This window comes from Etheostoma spectabile, chromosome 6 (assembly GCF_008692095.1).
Source record: "Etheostoma spectabile isolate EspeVRDwgs_2016 chromosome 6, UIUC_Espe_1.0, whole genome shotgun sequence".
NCBI lineage: Eukaryota > Metazoa > Chordata > Actinopteri > Perciformes > Percidae > Etheostoma > Etheostoma spectabile.
Genome location: NC_045738.1, coordinates 27,424,223 through 27,434,511, shown reverse-complemented (window position 1 = coordinate 27,434,511; position 10,289 = coordinate 27,424,223). Strand labels below are relative to the sequence as shown.

Here is a 10,289-nt window from a genome sequence, read left to right as displayed (position 1 = left end):
TGATAAAGCAAATGCAATGCCGACCTTTCTGCGCCGATTCTCCAGCCAATCTCCCGCTCCATTGTCCTCTCATGCGTAAACAAGACCCACATGTACTTGAACTCCTTCACTTGGGGTAAAGACTCTTATTGCACTTTTCAGCCATTTTTACTGGCAAGCTGTGAAAAAAACCTTTGATTAAGCTGTGTATCGCCTGAGGAAAGGAGTCCCAATTCACCAAGGTCAACAAGGAACCTTACACCCCCTATGACTACGCTCTGTCATGCACTTGGAAGGTATAATTCACTCATGAACTTAATTATAATGTACTACATGTGTTTATGCTATGCTAACTAGGAAATCATATAAAACAAATAACACAACTAGCATTTTCAATGGAGGATTTCCCATTTTCAAGTATTTCTTGAACAATACTCACATGCCCATATGAACGTTAACAGATACTGGACACTTTGGACGCTCCATCCTGGCTATGAAGAGATGCTCTCCTAATGCAATTGCACTGAAAGAGACAAATCCTAGACTGGGTAAATCCCAGCTCGGTCTGGAAACCTGAACGTGAAGTCTCCTGCTTCAGTTCACAATCTGGCGGAACCAATCAAAAACTGGGTTATCTAACTGGCGCGCTATTGCAGGTTTACACAATGATGATAGAGAAGCACCAGCACTTCTTGTTACATTCAACATAGCAGCCACCAAACCCTGAAGCCAAAGCGCAGCCATCCATTGGTCTGATTGGTTGAAGGACTACCATTTAACAGAGTCATTTGAACCATGCCCGTTGGTCACGTCTCTTGTGCAAGAAAATACAGAGCAGACGCCCCAGACCAATGCTCGATCTCAAATCCATTAACTTGGCTTAATAGATTCAGTTAGGGGTAGTGTGAGCCCTAACCTTTCACTCTCATTTAGACATGACAGTCTTTGTCTTTGAGGAAAGTTAAAATAAACTCACCATTTAGTTTATTTTCAAACAGGACATGGACCAAGTGTCCTGGGTGAAAGTACTGTGTTTATTTGACCCACCACCAACTTACCATCTCACATGGAAATATAGCACTCTTATACTTTTTCACCTCAGTTCCTGCTTTGGTAACTACATGGCCACTGAGAGGCAATACACTATAAATGTAATATGGGTCGTAACTGCTGCTTGGCGTTTTTCTGGGGGAGGTCAGTCTCAAGGAATCACTGTCCATGACAACATTAAGGGGAATTTTCTACTAAAGGACATTATACTCCATTGATTTGTCTATGACTCAGACTGTTGAGAATGCATTTTTACAAAGAACAAGCACTGTGGATGATTTCTCCTTTGTCCTTCAACAACACAGTTTAAACCTCTCACACTCCGTTGTACCATAGGTTTTTCTTCACTAAGAACAACCAGCCAACCATCGTTCCTATCCCTGACCCCATGTAGACATTGCAGAGCCAACGAGATGAGTCCTAATGACATCCTTCGCGTGAACCGTCTGATATGCAGTACGTACCTTTTTACCCAATAGCATACCATCTCCCTAACTAAATAACTTCCTACTTGTTTCTGTCCCCGTGGGGTATATTCTCTGACTACTTACATCTCACTTGTCTTTCTACCTGGCTACCCCCTACCAACAGCACTCTCTCATGCTGTCTTTGTACCGGTACCTGATACCTTGGAAGATCATACTTATGTTCATCTGCATTGTAGCAGTACCATAAAGAAGTCAAGCACTTGTTTTTAGAGATTAGCTTTCTTTCTGATTTCAGATTCAACTGCTGCCAGACGTAACCTGAACCCTGTGCAAAGAAGCATTTCCTCTAGAAATGAAAGTAAGTTGTGTTTCGATGTTTTTTTAAAACTTGCTATGCACATGCTATCTCAATACTATCGATCTAACTTAAGTACAATAATATTACCATTTAGTTGAACCTAGCTGTGACTTCTATCTTCAGATGGAAGTTTTCCTCTTTTTTCTGTGTTTCTAGCTTTTTTTATGATTGATCCTATTATCATGCAATGTTGTTTCTCGTGCATTTGCCTTTATATTACAGACACACACAGGAACCATGTATTACCTTTATGTGCATGCATATCTCCTGTTATTCAACACACTTCTGTGATGTATGTTAATTTGTAATTTAGGGCATTATAAATTCCGTACTTTAGTTATTGAGAGTTTTTTTTGTATTCCACAATATCATACATTTCCCAAACTGTAACAAACAACAGACCAAATACTGACAGATCAGATGAACCAGAAGTTAACAACCAAACATCAAAGAGAATAATAAACAAAAATAAAAGGAAATACAAATAGATTAAAAAAAACTTACTTATACTATTACATAGCTAGTAAGATGTTTGCTGCAGTGGAAGGCATATAAATTAATAAAACAACTCTAGAAAAAAAAGAAAAAGGAAACCTGGGAAAGTGGGGCCTGACTTTAACAGCGGTGTTGTGATGGTCGTCAACGGTGTGTGTGTGTGTGTGGGTGTGTGTATTTGTGCTGTGTACACATCAATCATTCATACTTTGAAAAAATTCTCCTTTTTTATTCACAGGAAATCAAGAGAAAATGAGGCAAAGTGAGCCACGTACAAGCAAACAAGAAATGCTTATGTGCTAACAATCTGCTTTCATTCCAAATTTGATAAAATTAGCTTGCATGCTTACCTATAAGAAATGAAGTGTCCAATGATATCATCGCAAAAAAAATAACCTGCTTTGGCTTGATTATTTGATAAAGATGCTTATTCACATCATGACCTCAGCCTGTGTCTGTTTTATTGTGACCTGAGAAGATAGAATTGTTTTACCAGCACTACCCTAAGAAAAGATTTAAGCCAAAACAAAGTCAACAGAAGTCAGGAAAAGCCATGTTAACATTTTCCGTCATCTCACGTTATGGCCTTCATGAACGAGCCCAGCGCACACACACTACACACAGGTCATCAAATGTGCTGTACTGTATGTAGTTGATAAGGCTTTTTCTTGGAACGCCGATATGGTTTCACACACCCTGTGCCAAGAAGTCACTTTTTAATTCTGAAAAGACAACATACATCCCTGTAAATATTGTACCATCCATACAATACACTCAAAAAATTATTCATCAGCCACCTATATTCCATCTATACAAACTAAGTTAAGTCAAACCACCTTATCATTTGTTATTTGAACACAGCATGCTGTGTTGTTTGCCTGTTAGGCTAGTATTTGCATTTTGTTGAACTTATATGTTGAACTTATATGTTTGTTGTTAGTTCATTTAATTAATTTCAGTGTATCTACATTGGGCAAATACCTTTACAGTACATATTTATAGTAATGTGTATGTAGTTGAATGAACTGTGTCAATCTTGTTGGTAATTAGTGTTTTTTATAGAACAAGAATGTATTGAATATAACAATATGTATCACAATGACAACTTCAAATCCATTTTCCATTCATTTAGTAACATCGGCTTTATAAACATTCGCCTGCAAAAATCTTTAAAAAGAAAGAAAAAAAAATGCTCTGAAGGTTCCCCACTCTAAGCCATAATGTTAAAGGACATTGTTAGGACGTCAGTGGTCAAGACTGTGAGTGCTACAAGCTGACTCACTAGCCAGGACTTCAAATTCTTTTGTACTCAACACAAAACGTCAGTGAAAAAAGTCTTGAATCCGAAGTTCTTCGTTTGATTGTTTACTTAAAAAATATCAAAACTAAAATACAAAAAACGTAGATCTTTACTTTTCCTTAAATTAACTGTATTCCGTGTAGGTCAAAAGACTGTGTTGCTCCAAGTCCGCGGCTTCTGCTGTTTCGCAGAGTACAATTACTTTTATACTACATCTAGCAGCCAATCAAATTACATAATTTCAGGTCACTGGTAAACTCCAATTTCTACGTTCTATTTAAAACACAGGTTTTGTCATATTACAAAAGTAAACTCAAGGATATTTCCATAGAAATGGCTTCAACAAAGACCTTAAGCGCACAAGTCTCCCATCATTGGAAGTTACATAACAGTATAGCTTTTTTAGTAGAAACAACAACAATGTGTTTGTGTATTATAAGTTTTGCAAAAAGCAGGGCAATGCATTGTATGACTATGAATCGTCTTGAAAAGATTCTGACTTATAAGTGTGATAATTCATTTTTCAATTAGCCTACATGCCTCTACTGCCTATGTTGTTGTAGCAAGGGGCTACAGACTAACTGGGAACAATTTCCACATAACATCAGATGTTCCGATATCGAACAGACTCTGCAAGTACTGGAGTTTAGCACCGATCCAATTCGTAATTTAGCCAAAAAAGACTACTTTAAATTAGTTCATTTTTTTCTTCTGTCCCTCACTGAATACCTTAATTGATTTGAAAAAAAAAAGATTTATTCCACTCATGGCAATTTGTATCATTTAGTAACAGACTGCCTTATGCTGATAACACGTCCCTGAATTTATAAAAATGTCTTGGCCACTTTTTACTTTTACTTACCTTTATGTAGTTCAGTTGAAACGTATCTCATGCAATGGATCTTACACAAGATCAGAACCCGCAAGGTCCGCCATGGTATTTGGCATGCATACATGCTCATAGGAACCTCAGCAGTACCCAGGGAAAAGTACACCTCTCCAGACACGGCCAGTCAACAACCTATACTTGAATCACAACCCGCCTTTTCTGATGCCAAGTCCAAGAACTGAGCTTCTGTCACAAACCCTAATGTCAGCTTTGCTGAGGCACAATAATGCTAACCATAACCGACACACTATATACCTTTCTCTGAGACCGGAGGACTTTGAAAGCTTAGCTGCTGGTCCTCATACGTGGCCCTTCCAATAAGTCTGATCCGGTTCATCTTTAACATATTAATAACATTCATTGCTGTGACCTCATAAATGAAAAACTAAATGTGTAATCTGGTCCGCCTGGAGCAGATAGCTGAAAACAAAGCCCACATCTTACACAAACTACCGCCTCTTTTAAGTAATAACTGCCACTTCCAGTTAACCGAATTGTCAACATGTCTTTGGTGAGTCGTATGCCATATAAGGATGAAAGTTAGTTGGCTTTCACACCCATATAAGTTGGAACACTTCTGTTTCCCCAGGTTCAGAGTCTGCTGCTGTCCTACAACCATGATGCTCCAGGCGGCTGTGTTCGGTGTCCTCTTCTTCTCTGCCCACAGTTTTGTTATCAGGTAACCTCATCAGACATTTGCATGCAGACACTTACAATTATCACTAAACAACAATGTTTGAACACATTGAAATGATGTTGTTCAAACCAAGATAAACTTTAAGATATCTCATACACATGAGATAAGGTTGTGAATAGATTGTGAAAGCTGCAGTATAAAAGGAAGAGTTCCTGAATGTCTTTATCATAAGTGATTGTTGGAACAGGCTGGATGCTACTGTACAGCTGTTTGAAGGGGTGTCTGAGGTAACCCCCAATGCGTGTTGCTTTGCGGGTGAGGCGGGTTGGTAATGTCCAGGAGTGAGGGGGCGGGACACCTATGATCCATCCACACCTTCACTGTGTTGCACAGTCTTGCAATGAAGGCAGCGCAGGATGCTGGACAGTGTGCTCTCAATGGTGTGGTGGTGGGGAGGGGGGGGGGGGTCTGTGTCTTGAATTAAAGTCAATCCGTGACAGAAACAAACTCTTTCTGACTTAGAAGCCAATTGTCACATCTTAAATGACAGTGGCTCCATATGATTCAACTGTATTTAACCAACAATTACTTTGTGTCTCATGACAGGCTCCTGTTGAGGAAAACCCGAGGAAACTCTGGTAAGATGTTTATTTTTCAGACAGTAAAATTCTTAGAAACAAAAGTTGTAAATTGTGTAACTGATACACTGAGTAAACATATTCTACTCTGCAGGCAATACCATTGAAGATGACGATTCGTGTGTCCACGCGTGTGAGAAGGCCAATGTTAATCTTGGTATGTTCATCTCCACTGCAACTGCTTTATTTATTCCCTTTAGTGACATTGTCACTCAAGCAGAAAATGTACAATAAACTTATCCAAACTACATAATGCTGGTTTACAGTACTCCTGAAAGTACAGCAGAGACACGCATGTGGGGAAGAAGAGCTTATTCAGACCAGATGACGCTGAAGGTCACAGACCGATGATGCCAACAGGACCACATCATCTGCAACAAAACAGCAGTGAGCTCCCCAGCACAACTATGCCTCGATATCCTGTCCAAGAATACCACAAACAAGATTATTGTCAAAGCGCAGTCCTGGCAGAGCCCAACACAGCTTTGGACGTGGGTCCACGTTTCTCTTCTTAGGTTTGACTCTCGGTCGAACCCTCCTTTCCAGCACTTTGGATCAGCCTTCACCAGGGAGGCTGAGAAATGCCATATCGTTGTTGCAGTTATTCAGTAGCAAGGAATATAAATTGTGAGTTAGCGAGACTTTTAGAATGAGCAGCCATGTGTACAGAAAGTGTGACATGTGGTTTACAGCAGATATAACGGTTAAGTTAACCTCTGTACCAGAGGTGGGTAGTAACGAGTTACATTTACTCCGTTACATTTACTTGAGTAAGCAGTTTTTGAAAAATTGTACTTCTAGGAGTAGTTTTAAATCACTATACTTTTACTTGTACTTGAGTAGATTAGTGAAAAATAAACTGTGCTCTTACTCCGCACATTAGCGCTACAAAGGCTCGTTACTCGTTACTATGCTTCGTGTTTTTACCCCCGCCGCTCATTTCAATGTTTTTTGACAGAGAGAGAGTCTTCGCCCTGAACTGACTGTGCTTAACCAATCACACCGTCATTGTGCAGTCCACGTGACCGTACTTGTTTCAGCAGCTGGACAGGTTAGCTTTACAGTCGTAGCAAAGCAAAGAAACAGCAGCTACTTTAGGCGGTGTGTTCAGGGTCTACCAAACAAACGGACATGTCAGCATTCAACAACTCATCATCTAACCTGAGGAGACGTAGCGGTGGTTGTAGTTCCTGCTGTGGAGAGGTGGATGTTTGTCTTTAGGTTACATACAGTAGTGTTTACACATGCAGTATCCATCCAAATTGATGTGACAATCTCTCAAGTAAGCTATTTTGTAATTATAAATTAATTTACATTTATTTATTGTTTGGATGACTATATTTTGCCTAAAGGTATATTTTGTATCTTTGTCGTCTGATTGATGCTTGTGTTAGAAATAAATCAGACGTTACTCAACAGTTACTCACTACTTGAGTAGTTTTTTCATCAAGTACTTTTTACTTTTACTCAAGTAATTGATTTGGCTACTTTTACTTTTACTTGAGTCATATTATTCTGAAGTAACAGTACTTTTACTTGAGTACAATTTTTGGCTACTCTACCCACCTCTGCTCTGTACTTATTGCACTTTTCAGCCATTTTTACTGGCAAGCTGTGAAAAAAACCTTTGATTAACTGTGTAATCGCCCGCCAGGATTGGAATCCCAATCACCAAGGTCGATAACAGAACCTTGGCACCCCCTATGACTACGGCTCTGTCATGCACTATGGAAGGTATAATTCACATCCTGCATTAATATAATGTACTACAACAATGTGTTTATGCTATGCTATTGTGAAATAATGTAAAACAAATACAACATGCATTTTAATGAGGATTTCCCATTTTCAAAACTTTTTTTGAAACATACTCACATCCCCATCCGTACTTAAAACAGTTACTGCACATTTGGACACTCTTTATACTGGCCATGAAGGGATGCTCTCCTAATGCAATTTCACTGAAAGAGACAAAATCCTAGACTGGGTAAACCCCATTTCGGTCTGAAACCTGCACGTTAATTCTCCTTCTTCGTTCACAATTTGGCGGGAACCAATCAAAAAACTGGCAACGACGATAGAGAAGCACCAAGCAGCTTCTTGTTTACATTCAACATAGCAGCCACTGAAGCCAAAGCGCACAATCCATTGGTCTGATTGGTTGAAGGACTATCCAATTGAACAGAGTCATTTGAACCTGCCCTTTGGTCACGCCTCTTGTGCAAAGAAAATACAGAGCAGACTCCCCGACCAATGCTCGATCTCAAATCCATTGAAACTTGGCTCAATAGATTCAGGGTTAGGGGTTAGTGTGACCCTAACCTTTCACTTTCATTTAGCATGACATAGTACCCAATTCTTGTCTTTGAGGAAAGTTAAAATAACCTCACCATTTATTTTTTTTTCCGAACAGAACATGGAGTCCCCTGGGTAAAGTACTGTGTTTTCTTTGACCCACCACCCACCTTACCTCTTACATGGAAATATAGCACTCTTATACTTTGTCACGTCAGTTCCTGCTTTGCTAACTACTATGGCATGGGAGGCAATGACACTATAAATGTAAATATGGTTCGTAACTGCTGCTTGGCTTTTTTTTCTGGGGAGGTCAGTCTCAAGGAATCACTGTCCATGACAACATTAAGGGGGAATTTTCTACTAAAAGGACATTATACTCCATTGATTTGTCTATAACTCAGACTGTTGAAATGCATTTTTAAAAAGAAAAAGCACTGTGGATTGATTTCTTCCTTTGTCCTTCAACAACACAGTTTAAACCTCTCATCACTCCTGTGTACATAGGTTTTCCTTCACTAAGAACAACCAGCCAACCATCGTTCCTACCCTGACCCCTAATGTGACATTGGCAGACCAACGAGATGAGTCCTAATGACATTTCGCGTGAACCGTCTGTATGAATGCAGTACGTACCTTTTTACCCATATAGCATACCATCTCCCTAACTAAATAACTTCCTACTTGTTTCTGTACCCGTGGTGTTATTCTCTGAGCTACTTACATTCTCACTTGTCTTTCTACCTGGCTACCCCCTACCAACAGCACTCTCTCATGCTGGCTTTCTACCGTACTGATACCTTGGAAGATCATACTTATGTTCATTGTGCCATAAAGAAGTCAGCATTTTGTTTTATAAGTTAGCTTTTCTGATTTCAGATTCAACTGCTTCCAGACGTGACCTGAACCCTGTGCAAAGAAAGCATTTCCTCTAGAAATGAAAGTAATTTGTGTGTTTCGATGTTTTTTTTTAAACTTGCCATGCACACGCTATCCTCAATATCTATCGATCTAACTTAGGTACAATAATGTTAACATTAAGTTGAACCTAGCTGAGAATTCTTGTCTGTCTTAGTTTTCCTCTTTTTTCTGTGTTGTAGCTTTTATTAGGATAGACTCCTATATGTTGTTTTCTCTTGGCATTTTGCCTTTATAGTACATACACACAGAACCATGAATGTACCTTTATGAATGCATGTCTCCTGTTATTAAGACACACCCTGTGATATACAGTGTATGTTTAATTGTAATTTAGGGCATTATTAAATAACATACTTTAGTTGGTGAGAGTTTTTTTTGTATTCCACAAAATACCATACATTTCCCAAACCAAAACAACAACAGACCAAATACATGACAGATCAGATCGAACCAGAAGTTAAAAACTGAACATCAAAGATAAATATAAATAAAAAAATAGAAGTGAAGGAAATACAAATAGATAAATAAGACTATTATACTAGTTATGTTAGTAAGAGTTTGTTTGCAAACCCTGGAGTGGAAGGCATACAATTAATAAAAACATGATTGAAAAAGAAGAGGAACCTGGGAAGCAGAGAGGGGCCTAAATTGAAAGAGGGTTTAAGGTTATGTATGCCTTCACTTGTGTGTTGGTGTGTGTGTGTGTGTTTGTGTGTGTCTGTGTACACACTCATTCATATCTTCCTTTCTTTTTTTTTCATAGAAATCAAGAGCAAATGAGGCAAAGTGATGCAACGCACTAGCAAAACCAGAATGCTACTTGTGCTTAACGAATGTGCTTTCATTCCGAATTGATAAAATTGGCTTGCAAGTAAGAAATACACCTGCTTTGAGCTTGATTATTTGATTAAAGATGCTTATTCACATCATGACCTCAGCCTGTGTCTGTTTATTGTGACCTGAGAAGATAGAATTGTTGTACCAGCACTCACCTTAAGAAAAGATTAAGCCAAACAAGGTCAACAGAAGTCAGTGAAAAGCCGTGTTAACATTTTCCGTCATTCTCAGTTAATGGCCTTCATGACGGACTAGCGCACACACACACTACACACAGGTCATCAATGTGCTGTACTGTATGTAGTTGTAAGGCTTTTTTTCTTGGAACGCCAGACATAGGATTCACACACACCTGTGCCAAGAAGTCACTTTTTAATTCTGAAAGAACAACAGACTCAAAACAGAGGTACCGATAACTCAAAAAAATAGTAAAAAAGCAAATATTTGGTCGCGCCATGGCAG

General features: G+C 39.0%; 1 pseudogene; it reads left to right on the top strand.

The window, feature by feature from the left end:
• Positions 1–10,289, top strand: part of LOC116690510 (high choriolytic enzyme 1-like) — a 21,070-nt pseudogene that overhangs the window by 3,467 nt on the left and 7,314 nt on the right.